This window comes from Carcharodon carcharias, chromosome 1 (genome assembly GCF_017639515.1).
Source record: "Carcharodon carcharias isolate sCarCar2 chromosome 1, sCarCar2.pri, whole genome shotgun sequence".
Classification (NCBI taxonomy): Eukaryota; Metazoa; Chordata; class Chondrichthyes; order Lamniformes; family Lamnidae; genus Carcharodon; species Carcharodon carcharias.
Genome location: NC_054467.1, coordinates 17,311,209 through 17,331,567, shown reverse-complemented (window position 1 = coordinate 17,331,567; position 20,359 = coordinate 17,311,209). Strand labels below are relative to the sequence as shown.

At 43.6% G+C, this 20,359-nt stretch overlaps 1 protein-coding gene across 2 annotated transcripts in view; it reads left to right on the top strand.

The window, feature by feature from the left end:
* Positions 1-20,359, top strand: part of psd3l (pleckstrin and Sec7 domain containing 3, like) — a 300,860-nt gene that overhangs the window by 48,997 nt on the left and 231,504 nt on the right. The window contains exon 3 of one of the 2 annotated variants that reach the window (XM_041200457.1): positions 19,375-19,465. The exons of the other annotated variant lie outside the window; for it this stretch is intronic. The gene's annotated coding sequence lies outside the window, so the exon portion shown is untranslated. The remainder of the gene's footprint in view (positions 1-19,374; positions 19,466-20,359) is intronic. 2 annotated transcript variants of the gene reach the window in all.

Genomic DNA, 20,359 nt, shown 5'->3' with positions numbered 1-20,359 from the left:
TGAGTACATAATTTTTGAACGCAAACAGCAGGAATTGCAGAACTAAACAGAGTGTTCATTAAGTTCCCATTTTGACATCGGTGGGAGTCGGTGAAACCTGTGGAAATACCAAATTATGTGGCTAGCCCAAGGGATTTTGCATACCTTCTTGTGACTGGATTTTAAAAAGTAAAGAAAATGGTTCAGGGGCACTAAGGGAATCACGGGATGGATGTTGGGATAGCGGGGGAGGAAAATGGAGTTGAGATAAAAGAGGACCCAGGCAATCAAGGGTTATGGGAAAAAGGCAGGAAAGTGGAGTTGAGGATTAGCAGATCAGCCATGATCTCATTGAATGGTGGAGCAGACTCGATGGGCCGAATGGCCTACTTCTGCTCCTCCATCTTATTGAATAATGGAGCAGGCTCGAGGGATTGAATAGCCTACCCCTGCGCTAGTTCTTATATTGAGAATAAGTTAATGGGAGATTAAAACAAAGGGTGCAGATGAAGTTTGAAGATGTGATTTGATTGAACCCCACTGGACTTTGACAATGTGTGGGCCTGAGTTTACAGGGTCACCTTATTACCGTGAGACACTTTAGGAGCATCTCTGACACCCACTTGCCAGTGGCAGATGGAGACTGAGTCATTGGGCCCAGCTGAATCTGAGGAGTAGGGTGCTCACAGCTTTAGGAGTGCTCACATCTGGCTCCCTCGTTTGCGGTTACCAACCTTGGAACGTGTGGAAAGAGGTTAAGCCCTGGATAAGGGGCAAAGGGGACCTCCAGCATTTCCTGAGGGGTTCCACCAGTCTCATGCCACTACAATTGTGATGGGGTGCTGATGAGTTTCAGGGTACGAATGTTTTGAGCCAAAGATTTTTGGACCATAGTCACTGGAATAAGTGCTGGAAAAGCTTCCAATGTTAACAGGAAGCACTGTTTCAGAAGCGCTGATGGCTTTTCGTGGAAGCTTAAAAGCTTGTTAATAATGTGGGACTTACTTCATGGCCTTTTTAAAGTTAACAACAGCTGAATTAATGTACTGCTGATCTACGACCTGTCTGTAGTGGTTCTGTAATGTCTCCTGACTCCCAAAGCTCTGAATTATGCTGGTTACGTTGCTGGGCAAGTTCCTCTAGTGGTGACAGCAGACATGAATCCAGTGTTCCCTGCGGGCGTGCGGGTGTACAAATTACCACTGACTTCAGTTTCTGGCTGTGAAGTTGCTGAGATGTCCACACAGGCCGGCAAGGTGCAAATAGCACTGCTGCCCTGAGCAGGCAAGCTGAGACCTCATCCTCATGTGGCTGGGAAATCTGGCAGCCCAGCATCGGCAGCAGCACCTGTTAATGTGCAGCATTTCTGGCGTTCTGTCTCCGCGCTGGAATGTGAGTGAACCCCTGGCGAGGCGGGACCCCATGCCATCTGGTGCAGGAATGAAGCCTCATTTGTAATAACTGGAACCTGAGCTGCCCCTGGACCTGGTACTGGATTGTCAATGCAGCACAAAAGCCTTGTGCCAACAATTGGATTTAATGTGTGATTGAGGTGCACACTGGGCTAAAGTAAATGTGGAGAAAACGTAATAAGGCGCTTTCAGACTAGGTATTTTTTTTCCGCGTTCTGTTCCTGTGATATTGATCCTGCATCGTTCCACTGAATGCATTTAACAAGCCCTCTGTAGAATTGATTCAGTATGGTGTGTGTGCGTTTTTAGATTTTACATTGCACTCTGATCTCCATTGCAAGTGCCCCAGTAATGGCTGGAGTTGGCAGGAGTCTGGGTAATATTGATTGGTGCATGCATTTGTTACCTTGAACTGCAGTATTTGGAAACAAGTGCAAACAAGGTCACTGGGACTCTGCTTCTTGTGCAGCTATCTGTCATTTAGATCCGTGATTTGAGGATGCCTTTTTCTCATTTCCTTGCCTTTGTTGTAAGCCATTAAAACCAAGATAATGAACTTCCCTTTATGACATGTCAGAAACCTTGCAGAGTATAGAGAGGAATCTGACCGATAAGGAACTGAAATGAACAACGTTTTGAAACCAGTTGAAATGGGGTGGTGAGCGAGTGTGTGTCACCCAGTTACCTTCAGAAAATACCCTAATTTCTCTGTGGGTCTTCACTCACACAATTGATGCCACATGCCTTCACTCCGAACTTAAGTTTCCCAATCGATGCGTGCTGCTGACGCACCCTTGCAAGCAATGCGCTACCTGCATACTCTGAGCATGTGAATAACCTCACCCTGGTTAAATGGAATCATAGCCAGTACACTGCATCTCTGGTGGAGGATGCCCATTGCAATCTTGGGCCCAAGGTGTGCCATGATGCTGCTGAGGAAAGTGGGACCAGTTCTCCGGCAGGCACTTAGAACACTCTCTTTCTAACATCGTGGTGCACCTACCCTAGGTCCTTACTGCAGTGCCTGCTTCTGCTTTAATTGTTTTGGCATCACAGGCTAATATCCATATTCTACCAACGTTTACATCGTTAGCACTAGCTAAACTCGACATGACCTGCTGCAATGGTAGTCCTGATAATGAAAACTTTTAAATAGAAATAACCCAAAGATGGATCTTGAAGATCTCAAGTGATGGGGCTTTGACTATTTCCTTTGGCAGCTTTTTCCATTGTGGGATTATCCTTGGGAAGAAAGATTGCAGATACACTGCCTTGGAAACAATGGTTTTTGTAGTTTGTGTGGATGGTTACCTCGTGTTTTGTCAATGCCAGAGGGTACCAGGTACTTGTTTCTATCAATTCCCACAAGCCCATTCCATATTTTATGGAACATGGTCAATCTACTTTTCCCCCTTATTTTGCTGTAATGAACCCCAATCCCTGTACAGAAGCTAACACAGCAGAAGGCTCGATCAATTCTGGTAAACTTCTTAACTTTTGGTTTATTTTGAAGACAGCATGTACTGATAGGTTAAAGGTTATCGGAAGTATTAGCCCTCTTATTCTCATTCCCTAGCGATCAATTGCTCTCCTTGATGGAATCAGCAGTACAAATGTCTTGCAGGTTTGGATGTAGCTATTAAATGTTTGATATGTTGCGTGTTCATTTTATTAGCATGTTTGTGCCCCAATATGCTGAGTATGACATTTGTCATATTAATATTTCATCTTTATGTTTCTGCATGCTTATTGTGTAATTCCATCTCCATTGTTTTGTTCGGGTACTGCCCCAAATGTGCAAGCCTCATTCTTTGATTCCTACTGCATTTAAATTGTACTTACACTTGTGCAATATTAATGTAGTAGGGCAAAAGAGTTCATGTGCTGTGAATTGGAATGAGGTGTACTGAGAGTTACACACGGTCCGCAGGCCTGTTCAAATATACTGAGCTGTCTGGCATGTGACTTTCCAGCTGATTAGATAGTGTCGTAATGCAGCGAGCGAGCTGTGTCATTTTAAAAAGCAGCATTAATATTTGAATAAACCTGCATCACACAGCAGCTCTAGCCAGAAGTAGGAGATGCTATTTCTGGCTTAGTGGATAGCTCCGTGTGAGGAGGCAGAGGTGGTTTCCCTTGGTTCGGAGGAGGACAAGGTGATTGTGAAGTGGGAACTGGAACTGATCGCAGTCCTTTGCAGCACGGAGGTAGTTCTTCAGTTCTAGTTTGCCAGTAGTTTCTGATCTATGATTAACGGGGAGGGGTAAGGTCAATGAAGAGAGGTGAGTGCAATGTACTGCTGCCCTTTGCTACACCACAGGCAACTAGTGATAGTAAATGGACTGGTTTGAGACGGCTGAATTTCTAAAAATGCACAGTGTTTAAATCTACTGGCCAGGAAGTGAGTGTGATGTACTTGTTCTTTTATCATTAACAATCAAGAATGATGTTGATATTGGTTCAAGATTATAGAACACTTGTTTAGAATATAATGGGATTTGTATGTCGTTGGGAGGTATGTGTTTATTCTGAAGTGAAGGTTCAAATTGTCAAGGGGAAAAACATGTTAAGTTGCAAAATTTTAATTTAAAAAAAATCTTTTGTTTTTGGTGTGTTGAAATTCCTTGAAGGAAGAAAGCACTCTTGATTCTTTCTGTCGAATGCAGCCTGAGAAAGATTTAGTTTGCACAGAAGAGAATGCATTGTGACTGACAACATGACGATGTCTTTTCAGGCACTGACAACTCTCCCCTTTACAGCTTGTAGGCAAAGATTTTTTTTGATGCAGCTGATTCAGTACAAATAGTGGTTTAACCTGTTTTAAACTGACACCTGGCTCTCTAACTGAATAAACATTCAAATTGCGGATGAACATTCAGGCACGTTATCTAACCACCAGAGACGGACTTGGAACGGTTATGACTTGTATTTGTGAATTTTTGACCATTGGTTGCTGACTTCTCAGTGTTGTCAGTTAGGTTAATACAATGCATATGTATTCAGAAACCCTGAGGTGGAATTATTGTTGGGGAGGGGATTGAACTTGTGGAGGTGATCTATGGGATAATGCTGTGCATGTGTTGCCCTCTCTCTTCTCCCCCACCCCCCTCCCCACCCACCCCTTGATCTCTCCTTTCCCTGTACGAAAAACTCCTAAGCCTCCATCCACACAGCTCTTAAAGTAGCTTCACGCATGACTTATCCTTCAGTTTATTGTCCAGATGTGCTGGGTGGAATCTGCTTTAAGTGCAGTGCCAGCCCCAATGACACATGACCTAGATTGGGAATGTATTTACAATGCAAATTGCAGGCACAAGCCGCAGGACTGAACCCCAGTGAGACAGCCCGGGCACGTTTGCTAAAGTTGACTGGGGCTTTAGACACAGTAGTGGAGAAGTACGGAGTAAGTGTTGCCCTCTGCCAGACGTGCACTGTACCCGACCTCTCAGTAATTGTTGTCAGGTTATATACTTTAGTAACAGAAACATTTAATTTCTAAGCTTTTGGGTTAAAAATTCAGATAGAACAATTTAGTTATTTGTTCCATAAACCATTTAAAATATCTACTGTATATTTGTATCTGTACTGTATCTGTGCTGTATTTGCTGTTAATTCATTCCTCTTTTTTGTAAATGATTGGTAAAGATAAAAACCCACAGTCAAATTGAGGAGTTACACAACTGAGTGAGGAATGCTCTTTACTTCTTTAAGGCTACCTCTGTAACACAGGAGAGAATTCCCATCCAGTTACTAACTGCACAGTTCATTGGGGGAATGGATTGGGCTGAACATGAAGTCCTGCAGGCCTGACCTTGTTCTGTGCACAGCAGTTGTGTGGTCATGCACCGTTTTTCTGCATCAGAAATAATTTATTAAGTGTTGATTTGGAAGAGATTTCTGACTCATTGATTGAGAGAATCCTTTTTAACAATGAGCAGGCGGGGAGGGAAGAAACCTTTAAGCTGCTGCCCACATCTGCAGTGCTGCTACATCATGTTCAAACTATTCCCATATTCTCCCCGGTAACATCCAAACCTTTTTCCTATATATATCCTCTTCCCAGGATCTTATTTTTCACTATTTTGCATACAGAATGAAAGATTTTGTGTGCCCACATGATCTCCCAAGTGCGATTAGATGGTGGGGTGGTTGGACCAGTGATTGCAGTTGTGGTTCAGTTCCCATTTTAAACCTACATTTCGTGTCCTTGTTATATAATGCTTTGATTTTATATTCTAATTAAATAGCTGTGCTTGGGAAGCAGGGTAATGGTAGTTCAGGTTGAGGATCTGCAGGATGTACTATAATGTACGACAGCACCACCACTGGTGGGAAGGTGTAATCACAGCATGACAAGTTTATATCGGCAGTTTCCATTATAAATATGGATATAGAAATTTGTAACAGTAAAACGTTAATACAAATGAGCAACAAAAACTTGAAAACAAAGTACATTTTTCACACAGAATGCACACATTTTTAATTATATAGATTATATAGAAAGCTTTGCTAGTCTTCCTCAGTTTTTCCCCCTTGCCAACTATTTTGCTGCTGTTGTAAACAATGTTCAATTTTAAGTGGAATTTAGAAATATTATATACATATATTTGTGTGTTAAGAAAGGTAAAAATGGTTTCAGTTTCATTTAGGTTTTGTTTATGGACCTTGGTGCCTGGGTAGACTTGAGACTAAAAGGTCAGGTCTTTTGGGTTTGTTTATATATATATATGTTTTCAATGAAGTCTTGCAACTCCTAAAGTGAAAGAGATGGGTTAAAAGAGATTGAAAGTTCAGTGATTCTGGAAAAAAAACCGACAAAGTAGAAGAGCTTTACTGTTGCCTAGCAACAGTGATCCAGGGAGACAGACACAGAAAAGACAGGAGTGTGTGTGTGTCAGAGACAAAAGATGGGGATTTGAAGTAAAACGGCAAGGCTGGTGAGACAGTATCAACTGAATGAGTGATCAGTTTAGCTGAGGTGCTACTGGAAGGCGGTTTAGGGCTCTCGTTTGTTTGCTCCGTAATTGAAGAAATAGTGAGTTTATAGTGCGGTTTTTCGGTGGTCTTGGGGAGAATTGGGTGAGGAGCATCAAGTGAATGCTCAGGAATTCACCAGAAGAAACTGTTTACAACTGTGCCACTCGCAAGTGAGAAGCCTTTGTGTCAAGCTAGTGGTATCTCTTCACTAATTTATGTGTCTGTAAAGATATTGCTGGTGGTAAAGGAATAGTGGGAATTTGAATTGTCACCTTGTGACCTTTGAGATCTTTCCAGCCTTCTTGTCTGATGTAATAGAGTTCACTTTCCTTGTTTAAATAAATGTTTTATTCTTTACATTAAGTTCATCAGCAGACTCCTGTGAATTTGTTCAGTGACTTCCCTCTACAGTTTCTAAAAAGAAATATGATCTAACAAGCCAGGTTTCACCCTGGGGTCTGACTTGTCCAGTATTAACGGTAGCTGGGATCTTAACCCTGTTGCTTAATTTATAAAACAAATTCCTTCCTAATGATGTGCAGTGTGATGGTTTGGTTTCTCACTGTAGCCTAAAGACAGTCATTCTGTGTGTTTGTGTCTAAGGGGCTCAGCTTGCACTTTGTTGCTGGCAATAAATGGAAGGCTATTTTTTGTGAAAAATAGATGATTCATTACGGCCACTCTCAATGCTGTAAGTTTAGACTGTTCACCATAAGTATGCTCTTGTAATTCCCTGTGTAGCTGCTGTTCATACAGTGCTGTGCAGTCAGATTTGCGGCGGTAAAGTAAACGTGACCGCTGTTTGCCTCCTGCTGACGAAATGAGACCAAAAAAAAACTGTATGCAGTAGCTCGCTGAGTACGAATGAGACATCTGCACAGGTTGTAGTTTCAGCTCCATTTAAGAATGCAGCAAGGAGCGGGACTGGAAGTTGGGAATGAACAGGACAGGAACAGAGTGGTTGGTGATGGCCCATTTGATGCAATATCTCAGGCCTCCCAACTGTCTGGGGGTGGTGAGCATTGGACTGCAAATGCCCTAGCCTTGGGTTCCAGGTTTTGAGCCTTCATGGTTCAGGAATGGCAAGTGATAACTCAGCCTGTCTTTCATCCATCCACGCTCCCAGTGTTGGCTGCACTACGAGCAAACTTTTCTCCCCTGATTTCTATTCTCCGCTGCCTCCATTGCCAGTTCCATAGGGAAGCCAGATCATATTTTAATATTGCCCATCCAAGCCATCGTGGGTCTTCCTGGTGCACGTTTTACAGGTGTTTTCTCTTGCATTACCTCTTTTTCCAAGCACTCCCCTTCTGTTTGCATCACCTGTCCAAAATATGTGAGCTTCCTTGGTATCATTGCCTCTAACAAGTTCCTCTTAATACCAGCTTTCTTGAGCACCGCTTAACCCTGTGAGCAGCCCCTGTGAATTACACCACCATGTCGGCACTTGGCCATGTTGTCTTTTTGATCTCCTGGCTGTTTTAAGATCAATAATATGTCTGCCCACTGGTATTTTACTTTGATATCCAACCCATACCTGCTGGATATAAGTTCTTTCTCTGATTATTTTTAACACTATTCTCCACTTGATGATCACTCCTGATTTTTCATTAAAATGAGTATATGGAGGAAATTGTGGCTCTTAGACATTGTAATTTATTAACATTGTGGAGCTCATCCATTCCTGTTGGGAAAAGATTGAGCAATGTTTGCTGCAGTTACTTGTGTGTCCTTTTAACAAAAAAAAGGACGTGGTAATAAATGCTGGAAGTTGTACAGAATATGACTTTGCTTTGATATATGTGTGTGTAATATATTCACATACACACAATGTCCCTTAGCAGTAACACAGGTGCATCATCTCTCTCTAAAATATACTGACACAATAGTTAGTATTAGAAATTTTCCAACCAAGGACAGCTGGCAATACTTTCTGTTGCAGGTTGCAGAGCTGATGTTCTTTGGTCTACCTCATGCTGCCCACTGGTGACTGGTCACTGAATAACTAACTCCATTTGCTTCTTCACAGAAACATTAAGAACTGGAGGAAACCATTCAGTCCCTTGAGGCAGTTCTGACATTCAGTTAGATCATGGCTGATCTACATCCATATACCTGCCTTCTTTCCATATCCCTTGATGCCCACATAACAAAAAATCTATCTGTCTTAGAATTGAAAGCAGCAATTAACCCAGCATCCACAGCTTTTCAGGGGTTTGAAAGGAGCTGGTCAGCCATGCTGGAAGCGGAATGGCACCCCTCACACTATAGCCTCTGGCTTCAGGCTGGCCACCTATTGCAGGAAAACAGATGTAAGCATGTGCTTAGTCTGCCTCATGCATGTCTAGATACGGGAAACCTTCTAAGTCAAAGCCAACATCTACCCTCGGGGATTTGTGTCCCATTCCTCCTTGTCCTTTCACATATGCGGCTGTGTCTCTCTTCATTACTGCTGATAGTAATGGTCACAGAAGAACTTATTTTAATGGAATACCTCTGTGTCCCCTGTAAATGAAATTGGGATATGAAGAACCGCCAAAGTAAATCCGAACAATATTCTCACATTATATTGTTCAGGCTAAATCTGATAGGTTTATTTTCAAGCATAATCAGAACACAGAACCAGAAGAATTCAAATAGCATAAAATTATTCTAAATACAATGAAGGGATCTTTGGGAATTTTTAACTGAGTCTATATTGAAATATTACATGAGCACATGAAATTGAGGGGAGATTTGACAGAGGTGTACAAGATTATGACTATTTAGATAAGGTAGGCAAAGCAAAGCTGTTCCCATTAGCTGATCGTCCAAAGACTAGGGGAAACACATTCAAGGTTTTGGGCAAGCGATGCAAGAGGGATGTGAGGAAGAAATATTTTACCCAACAAGTGGAAATGACCTAGAACGTATTCATGAGGGTGGGAAAAGTGGAAATGACGTGTGATTTCAAAAGGAAATCGGAGAGCCACAAGGGAAATAAACTTTCAGGGCTGCGGGGATAGAGCGGGGGAATGGGACTGATTGGACTGCTCTATGGAGAGCCAGCATGGACTCGGGTGAAATGGCCTCCTTCTGTGCCATAATGGGCTGGAATATATGCTGAGTTAGGCTTCCCACACCCCAGTGTAAATGTCGGGGGCAAGCCTGCCTCTGCTTGGTCAGCTGGCCCTGCTTTAACTTTTTGGGTGACGTCCTTTTAATTAATATGAGGTGGAACTTCCGATCTGTCTCTAGGAGAAAGTTCTGCCTCATAGAGCTGCCAGCCAATCGGAAGGAGGCACCTCCCCGCTTTTTCACTGACCAGCAACCCGCGGGGTTAAACCCGCTGGGCTGCACGTTGGACGCAGGCTTCTCCCACTGCCGGTTATACTGGAGCAGTGGTGGGATGAACCCCTTAACTGGGCATTAATGTCCTACTTAAGGTCCTCAGCTGGGCCTTGGGTGGGCAGCTCAACCACACCTCCCCTGCCGCTCATAAAATGGGGATGGACGGGCTGATGATGGGCACACTGCTGATGGCAAGGCACCTAATTTACAGATCCACCCACCTATTTACCTGCCTGTGGGTGGCCCCTCATATTTAGCCCTTTGATTCTATTAATTTGCTGGTCCAAGGTGGATCGTATATATAAAAAATGCACAGATGTCATAAGGAGATGATAGGCTCCATAGCACCACATGGGCTGCACTGCTGCATTAGTGGCTAAATGTACCATCTGAGCTAATACTAATCCAAAACATTTCTCCAGTTAGACTTGCAGGCGGTGCTGACTTAGGGAATCTTAGAAAGGGCGGCTTTAGTTGGTTTCATTGATGCTAGGCTTAAGGAGGAGGAATAATCAGCCAGTGTTCCCACTTTGTATGGTGCCTTCACTAAACATCTTGATAGCAACATGCTGTAGAAAAATCAGTGCCGACCTTAGCTCAGTGGGTAGCACTCTGAGTTAGAGGGTTTGTCTCACTACAGAGATTTTTAAAAAATATATTGTTTCATGGAATGTGGGCATCGCTGGCATGGCCAGCATTTGTTGCCCATCCCCAATTGCCCTTGAACTGCGTGGCTTGCTAGGCCATTTCAGAGGGCAGCTAAGAGCCAGCCCGATTGCTATGGGTCTGGAGCCACGTGTAGGCCAGACCAGGTAAGGACCTCAGATCTCCTTCCCTAAAGGGCATTACTGAACAGGATGGGTTTTTACAATAATCGATGATAGTTTCATGGTCACTATTACTGAGACTAGCTTTCAGTTCCAGATTGTAGCATATAATCCAGGCTGACACTTCAGTGCATTAGTGAGGGAGGGCTGCACTGTCAGAGGAGTTGTCTTTCTGATGCGTTGGTAAACTGAGTCAGGTGGATGTAACAGGTACCATTGTACTATTTCAAAGATCCGAGCAGTCTTCCCTGGTGCCCTGGCCAATGTTTATCCTGTAACCAACTGAAACAGATTATTTGCTTCACCCTGTCTGTGGGAGCTTGCAGTGTGCAACCACCTTTCCCTATATTACAATAGTGGCTGCACTGCAAAAGTATTTAATTGCCTGTAAAGTGCTTTGGGACATCCTGAGGTCATGAAAGGAGCTATAGAAATGTAAGTCTGACTTTCGTGTCTAATAGATTTAATTGTGAGATTTGTCATCTCTCAAGTTGTTCACTATTCCTGATCACAATTACAAATCTGCAACGACCTGTGTATCAGTGTCACTTGATGTGCTTTACCGCATTCAAGTGCACACAGGATGAACATTTCGCATATTTTACTGAAGTGTTAATGACATCTACAGCACAAGAAATAAACACCTTGAGGCAGTACATATCACTTTGCATCAGTGGTCACACTGATACAGACATCAGCATTGGAAGTGAGGGCCAATACAGTTCCCAGAGGTTCCATAAATAGAGTGCCCTGTTCCGCTTTTGATCTCTCCATTGCTGGTGGAACACCCCCAGGAGTGCAGCTTTTTTACTCCGTTGTATAGATCTTGTGGCTCCCTGGCACTGTTCGCTGTTGACATGTAGAGAATACAGACCTGTCTCTAGGGTGTAATTTCTGCTGCCTTTAGTTACATAGGGTGTGCCTGAGGAATGTTGAAAACCGCAACCTATCCAGTCACGGTAATTTCTATAGCAAGCCATCCCGGTGTGTAAGGGGTGGGGAATCCTGGACTTTGGGACTACAGTTGTGTTGCATTGATTGTGGTTAATTGCGTCATCTGTGCCAATACTGAACGAACAGATGTCTAGTTTGATCGACACGCCATACTGAGCTCGGATTTCTCAAGGGCAGTTCTGTTGGGGGTGCTGCAGTCGGTCTCAGTTTCCCTGCAAGATCAGGTAGACTTCCCTCTCCTGTTTGCTATCTGGTGAATGTTGCACATGGACAGGTTCAAGCCGCGCTGTGATGCCCTCTAAGGTGAATAGCCATGCTCAGCTGACTTGCATTTGAAGAATGGCCACGTTGGCGAAGGAGCTAAATAAAGGCTGTTGGAGCTTTTATCAACATCTTGAATGGAAACAGAAGGCCCATGTCCACACCTGGACTATACCAAAGGGCAGCTTAACCTCAGCTAATTTCCAGCCTGTAGTTCATTTCTGGTAATTTCAGTAGAAGAGCGCTGAATTGTAAGTGTCCGTTTAGATGTGAATGTTAACACTTTCTTGATCATGTAGCAAAGTTTTCTAAGTTTCACATTCCCCTTCTCCCCCATCCTTGACAGCAGGGTCCACACTCTTCAATGTATAACCAGTTGCCCATTTCCAAGCTTGCGTTTTTCTGGTCGGAACAATCCCATTTGCTGCCTTTTCACCTTCTCCTCTCGTGAAGACACTTATAGCCGTCCAGTAATCCAAGTGGTTTTTCTTAGCTGTGAATCTGGGTGAGGCTCACTGATTGCACATCCAACCTTCAAACCAGCCATGTGGGTCATTGAGTTCATGAAAGGGAGGGCTACCTAGAAAAGAAATATATTTAATTAAATCCTATTTAACTATAAAACAATTTATCTCTTACTTCCAAAAAAAAGTTACAGAGAAAGCCGGTGTATTGGTTGGTTAACAGTTCAATGGATACTGAGGGAGTTAGAAGCGCAGTTTTTCTGATGAGACATTAAACTGAGGTTCCGCTTGCCCTTATGGAAAACATTTCAGAGGGCTACTCGAAGGTGTCCTGCCCAACATTGATCTCCCAGTCAACACCAAACAAAAATAATTAACTGATCATTTATCTCATTGCTGTGGGATGCTGCTGGATTTGCCTGCAAAATAACAGCGACTCCGCTTTCACACTGATTCATTGGACTGCGAAGCTCATTGGGTGTCCTGGAGGCCTGAAAGATGCCGCATGATCCAAGTGAAAGTGGGCTTGCAGTGAAAGTAGAAAACGAACGCCGCTGGTACTCTCGATAAATGACAGCAACCCCCACTTTTTAATCTGGTAACTGTACCTGACTTTTACCCGGGTGACCTCGGCTAACGGCATGTCTTGGGTTTTTGCCACTTGTAAATAATGTTGCAATGGAATACGGTAGAAAGTGCTCTGGGTTATAACACTGCTGATTGCAGCGGCAAAGTATTGACAGAACAAGAAAAAGAACTTGTCTTTCTTCCTCCGTCAGTTTATTCATTCATGCGTCTCACTCAACACTGTTTATGCATAAATACTGGGTGCGTTAAACTTAATGCAGGTCCACAGTTCAAGGACATTGGCCTGATTTTAAAAGGAATTTCTTGTTTGCTGGACTGATACATATATGCTTTCAAGGTCACTCCTCCCCTCCCATTCCCCTTCCCTCCCGAAATGCCTACCAAACAGCTGAGGAAAGGGTCCATCCATCCTCTGATCCATTGAGTAACCGAACAACTGAGATGCGCATTAATTGGCTAACTTCATACATGTTATGTTCAAAGCCCATCTCTATTTCCCCTCAACTCTGCACCCAGCTCACAGTCCCATGATTTGCCGGCATGGCAGGTACAGGAGCCCATAACCTTCTCGTGTGGAAGCGGTTGCGAAAATGGGCTCGACTGAAAGGTTCGTTCAGCACTTGTACGAAAATCCAGGTCACTATCCACTTCTGAGTTGGAGCACAACTGAGATTCTACATAAAAGGTAGAATTTCACACGCAAATTTGTCACTGTTTTCCTCCGCTTTAATGACATATTTGTTGACAATCGCGTTTGTGTTGAAGTGTATTGACTTTCAACTGTGCTGTACGATAAGTTTTTAAATTCATTCATGGGATGTGAGCATCACTGGCTGGGCCAGCATTTATTGCCTATCCCTGATTGCCCTTGAGAAGGTGGTGGTGAGTCACCTTCTTGAGCCGCTGTAGTCATTGTGTTGTAGGCACACCCACAGTGCTGTTAGGGAGGGAGCTCCAGGACTTTGACCCAGCGACAGTGAAGGAAACGGCGATATATTTCCAAGTCAGGATGGTGAGTGGCTTGGAGGCGAACTTGCCTTTTGTGGTGTTCCCATGCACCTACCACAAGGAGGAGAATTTAACCAACCTTCCTGGAGAAGAAATTCTTCCTCATTTCCATCTTAAGTGGAAACCCCCTATTTTGAAAGTGTGCCCCCCCCCGTTCTAGATTCCCCCCATGAAGGGAAACATCCTCTCATCATCTACCTTGTCAAGCCCCCTCAGAATCTTATATGTTTCAGTAATATTACCTCTCATTCTTCTAAACTCCTGATCAGCCATGATCTAGTTGAGTGGATGGAGTAGGCCGGAGGGGCTGAGTGGCCTATTCCTGTTCCTATAGGACCAGAGGTCGGTTGATATCCAGATCGGGGAAGGATACACTGCTCCTAAAGATGTTATGGCCCAACAGATCTGTCTCAAACCAAAATAGTTCTCCTTGACTTGGCCGACAGTGGTCTGCAGTTTATCCCATTTACATTGCAAGGCGCATATTAGATCAGTGAGGGCAGTCCACACTGCTGACGGGTTGAGGGTATTTTACTCACAGTGAAGTATGGGCAACATCTCAGTCCTTTGCAGAATTGCAGCAAAGCTATATGACCTGTGGAAGTAAATGTGTCTGGTGTTCCCAGCATGCTGATTTGTTCAGTAGTTAGTATTCCAATGCTACAGTTAAAAACCTGCACACTCTTCACAGTTACGAGAGACATGTTGTTACGGGATTTCTGGCAGTGGGTTGGATCTGTCTCACTGAATGCGAACTTCTCTCAATGCGAGCCTTGTGTCTACGGGCCGAGGGGCCCCTGCAAGAGTTCGCTTTGGGATTCTGGATCCTAAGGTTGTCAACCATCCAGGATTGTGCTGGAGATTCCAGGAATTAAAGATGGATTACCTCGAAGCCACTGTGAGCAAGGCAGAAGAAAAATCATAGAGACATCAAAAAAAAACACTCATGCCTCATTTTCATTTTTGTTCATTATTATATAGATATCAGAGATGGAGAAAATATTTTACATTTAAGGATTGGGAAATCATGTGACGAAACCTCCTGGAGTACGTTCAACTGAAGTTGGCAACCCGACTGTACTGGCTTGGGCTTTCAGCAGGTCTTGTAAATCTGAATACACCTCATCCTTTACAATGTTTGCTGGAACTTTCCATTGGGAGCTTTGTTTTCCTGCCATAAATCTCCTTGTAGCTTTTTACTGATTGTTTTCCATCTCCTTTTCATTTCTTTTTCAGTGCAAGCTGTGGCTCCGTTGGGAGCACACATGCCTCAGAGTCAGATGGTTGCTTTTTTTGGGCAAAAAGGTTAAGGCTGACGTACCGGTGCAATACCTAGGGAATGTTTCAGATGAGACGTTCAACCACAGTCCCTTCTGCCTGCTCAGGTTGGATGTAAAAGAGCCTATTTTGAAGAAGAGCAGGGGAGATAACCCTGTTGTCCCAGTCAATATTAAACGCACAATCGGCATCCCAAAACCAGCTTATTTGGTTGTCATCATGTTGCTATTTGTTGGAGCTTGCTGTGCACAAATTGGCAGCCGCATTTTGTACATTGCAGCAGTGACTACACTTCAAAAGTAATTCATTTGGTTGTAAAGCACTTTGGGATGTCTTGAGGTTGTGAAAGGCATGATACATCTGGCTACCCTGTACTGTCACCCACCCAAGCTCACAGTGCCGGCGGCGGCTAACAGACGTTTACTATCAATCGATGGCCGATTCTAGGAGGTGAACCTGGGTAACACTCGGAGTGTTCTCTCCTTTTCCCAGACTTTCTGCTCTCTCCCACACTCAGCACAATCCAGCTTTACTATTCAAAATCCTAACATCATATTGGCGGCACGTGGTTGGAAGCTTTCTGGCTTTCCGAGTGCTGCACCGGTGTTTTTTATTCATTCATTCTCAGGATGTAGGCTGGCATGGCTGGCATTTTGCTTCCCATCTCCAGTTGCCCCAGATACAACTGGATGGTTTGTAGGGGTAGAAAACCATTAAGAGTCAGCCAGGTCAGTGAGGGCCAGGAATCACATATATGCCAGAGTGGGTAAGATTGGAGGCTTTCTTTCCCTGAAGGACATTAGTTAAGTTTTTTCAACAACCTGACACCTTCAGGACCACTTTAACTTATGCAGACCCTCCTGTTTATGGTGGATTCAATCGCTATATGCAACGGCCAGTATAATGTGATTGCTGTATTACACTATTCTACTATATAATAAGAGCTCCTCCTGCCCAGTTGTTTCCAGCTCAAGTCTGACCTGCAGTATTACATGAATTGCAGGAAGCGCATGGTGCAACCTGTAACCCCACACCACCCAAAGAGAATGAGAAGGCCTGAATTATCCAAAACGTAATTGAACATTAATGAGTTGTTATTTACTTATGTTTTTTCTTGTATGCAGTGCAACTTAACGAGGTGCAACTAGTGAGTAAGCGCATCTATTTCTGTCCAAAATAAATGGAGCATATAGGACACAACAGATGACTTTATAGTTGATAATGCAAACATACAATGATTGCTGAAATTTGAGCAACGGGTGAAGCTAGCCATTTCACGCTGCTACTACGCAGTAGCAACATGAGTGGTATTCTCCACTAAGAGGATGCTGCCATCAAGCCAAAAAAACTTTTTGCCTAGCACACAAATGAGTAATGTAATATATGAATTTCAGTGCTGGTGCAGTGCCAGGTATGTAGGCCATATGTCTAAATGACTGGCAGATTGTATCAAACAGCACATCCCTTTGGCTGTTCGTAATAGGCAGAGCACTGACCATATTCAACCAGCCCATGCGTGCTAAACTCAGAACATAATGTCTAACGTTAGATGTGATTTTACGATCAGACAGCACTCGTTGAACAATCCTGACTGTGCTAAGATTTACGCTGACAACCAATTTAAGATTATCAGTTGGGCTCGCAAGGTTATGCTCGCTGGAAGCTACGTATATCCATACACAGGGATCTGTCTTGTGCAGGCAAAAGGAACATGCCCTGACATTGCACCTTATTTGAATTAAACAAAAGCGCGGGGGATAGTTTCCTGGTACATTTTCCATGGCAACATCTCAACCAATCAGGGTTGCCTTGCCTACCAATCAACACTCTTTTCTCATGTATATAAATTGTTGCTTACTTTGAAATTTGGCATTCTTGCGTTTGTCCTGATGAAAGACGAAAAGCTTCAAAAGCATGTCTCTCTTTTCAGCAGTAATGATTTTTATTGCATTGAAGCGCCTGTCGTGTTATAAATATGGATGTCGTAAGTGGCGAAGACCAACATCTCTAAAATTTTTTTGTTGTTCATGGCTTCTTTGTTTCAATGTACGGTACATTTGCAATTTTTTGTGGCTGAATGCAATGTCTTAAAGGGGACAACTTGTGAATGGCCTGGTGGTATATTCTGGATTACTGTGCACATGTGCAGTTTAGGGGGAACATTGATGGGAACTGTCCCAGCTTTTTACTTCAGAACTTAAAATCTGAATTTGGACTTTCAAACTCCCATAGGAGGATTTTGCATTCTCTGGGTCACTATTCCAGTAACGTAACTATTACGTGACCTTAAAATTACCCAGCATTTTAGCAGTGAGTTACATTGCAAGGACTAGACTTGTGTCACTTGCTTTTAGCTCCAGCAGGGGGACTAGGCTTTTATTGAAACGGCCTGAGCTAGTTTCAAGTCCAGATCCCAGAAGGTGAGGAGATGGTGTTCTAATCCTGAGGGAGGTGCTCAGCAAGCTGCCATGTAAGTGAATTTCTTGCAGTGAGGGTGGAAATTCCAGAGCTTAGGGCCTTGGTAACTGAATACATGGCTAATGGTGTAGTGATTAAAATCAAGAGGACAGAATTGGAGGAGTGCAGAGATCTTAAAGAGTTGTAGAGCTGGAAGAGATTGCAGAGATAGGCGTGAAGCCATGGAGGGATTTGGATGAGAGTTTTAAAATTGAGGCACTGCTTAATCAGGAGCCAGTGTAAGTCAGTGAGGACAGGGATGGCGGGTGAGTGGGACTTGGTGTGAATTTTGATATGGCAGAATTTTGGATGAGCTTAAGTTTATGGAGTGTGAAATATGGGAGATTGACCAGTAGAGTATTCCATTGGAAACGTCACATCTAGTGGTTACAAAGGTATGGAGAAGGGTCTCAGCAGCAGATGATCTGAGGCAGGTGTGGAGTCAGACGATGGTACAGAGGTGGAAATACAGGTTTTTAGTGATGCTGTGAATATGTGACCAGAAGCTCATCCCAGGGTCCAATAGGACACCAAGGCCTGCGTGCATTGGAAGCAATCCATGTCTATGTGTCCGTGACTTTGCCCTGAAGCAGCCCATGTCCATGTGTCTGTGTCCTTATGTCTGTGTCCATGTTCACTAAGCAGTCCATGTCAAAATGCGGCAAGACCTGGACAATATCCAGGATTGTGCTAATAAGTGGCAAATTAGCTTTGTGCCACACAAGAGCCAGGCAATGATCATTTTCATCAAGAGAGAATCTAACTATCATCCCTTGACATTCAATGGCATTGCCATCGCTGAATCCCCACACTATCCACATGTTGGGGGTTACCAATGACCAGAAACTGAACTGAATTAGCCACATAAATACTGTGGCTACAAGAGCAAGTCAGAAGCTAGGAATCTTGTGACGAGTAACTCACCTCCCGACTTCCCAAAGCCTGTCCACCATCTACAGGGCACAAGTCAAGAGTGTGATGGAATACTCTCCACTTGCCTGGATGAGTGCAGCTCCAACAACACTCAAGAAGTTTGACACCATCCAGGACAAAGCAACATGCTTGATTGGTATCCCTTCCACAAACATTCACTCCCTCCTCCACCGATGCACAGTGGCAGCAGTGTATATCATCTACAAGATGCACTGCAGGAACTCACCAAGGCTCTTTTGGCAGCACTTTCCAAACCCACAACCTTTACCACCAAGAAGGACAAGGGCAGCAGATGCATGGGGGTGCTACCTAATGCACCTTTCCCTCCAATACACACGATCTGGACTTGGGACTAAATCGCTGTTCTTTAACTGTCCCTAGTCAAAATCCTGGAACTCCCTCCCTAACAGCACAGTGGGTACCCACGCCACCAGAACTGCAGTGGTTCAAGATGGTTCTCACCTCCACCTTCTCAAGGGCAATGAGGGGTGGGCAAGAAACGCTGGCCCAGCCAGCGACGCCCACATCCCACGAAAGAGTAAAAACAAAGCTCTGGGGGCTGGATTTTCTTACTGTGGTCTGTAGCCTGGATTAGAGAATGAGGGAAAATCCCAATAGTGGGGTCAAGTGACTGTTGACAGAGAGGCTGTGATGGAAAGCGAGATCAGGTGGCAGTGAAGACACACCTGTTATGGAAGGGTGAGTGAGCTCAGTCTCAGTGATTGAGAGTTACTTTTTGCTTTTACCCTCTATCAACCTCGCACCTTCTGGGCTCAGGGATTCTCATGATTTGTAAGTTGTTCGTTCAAAGGGAAATAGGCCAAAAATCAAATACCGCACCTCCACATAGAGCGAATTAAAACAACAGCTAAAGCAAATCGTCCTCTTTTTTGTTTTTTTTTGAAGGTGTATTGATGGCACAATCCACTCTTTAAATCAGCCAAAAACCTAATGAACCACACAGACTGACAGAGGAGCGGTGATAAAGCTCTTCCAGGCAAGTGACTTTAGTTAAGGTTTCATCCCAGGTACTTCTACTGCAGTTATTGAACATGGCTAATGGAATTAATAAAAGCGCTCATGGAAAGATGTCTCTGTGTAGATTGGATTATAGATGATGCTTTCTAATCAGCTTGGATGGACCTTAATTGGGAATACAGTTTGCTCACTGTTAAGGGACAAAACATTGTTGCGTCGGGAAGGACTGCACTGATATTTTAGTAGATTATTCAGATTGATATATTTGCTGGTCCATTCCTTGCATGTTTTTTTGAACATTTGGAAACATTTGCTAATCAAACCGAAACATATTGAAACCATTCATTTGAACCATTTGAAAAACTGAAATTATCTTTGTACCGTCAATTTGGATGGGTCACAAGTGCCATCTAGTGGCAGTCAGGATGCGAACATCAAACCAGCTCTCCGATTTAGCTTGCATTTAGTTTTTGAATTGACGCGTAACATTTCTATGAAGAGCCCATTCAGAATGACATTGACCAACAGCACAGCAGAGACCGGCTGGCACTATTTGCTGGGCATAGACGCAAACACGCAGGACCAATGTGGCTATTTCTTACCCCTCCGTAGCATCATACCTGGGAAGTGAGACTGCGTGAGGAGCAAAGCAGAAGTAGAGAATGCAAGGTTAGTGTTGGGGGAAAAATGGGGAGTGTTGAGAGTGTGATCTAATACAGCATTAGGGAATGCTCTTCACAGTAAGATCTTTTGAGTGGCAGAATTAAATTCCTCTAAGTTAATATATTAATGCACAGTCGATGCATAGAATTATTTTTTTCAACTCTATATCACCATCATGTGCAATATATTTAAGAATGACTTTGAAAACTAATTGTGATAAAATTCATTCTCTGGAGTCCAGGCAAAACAA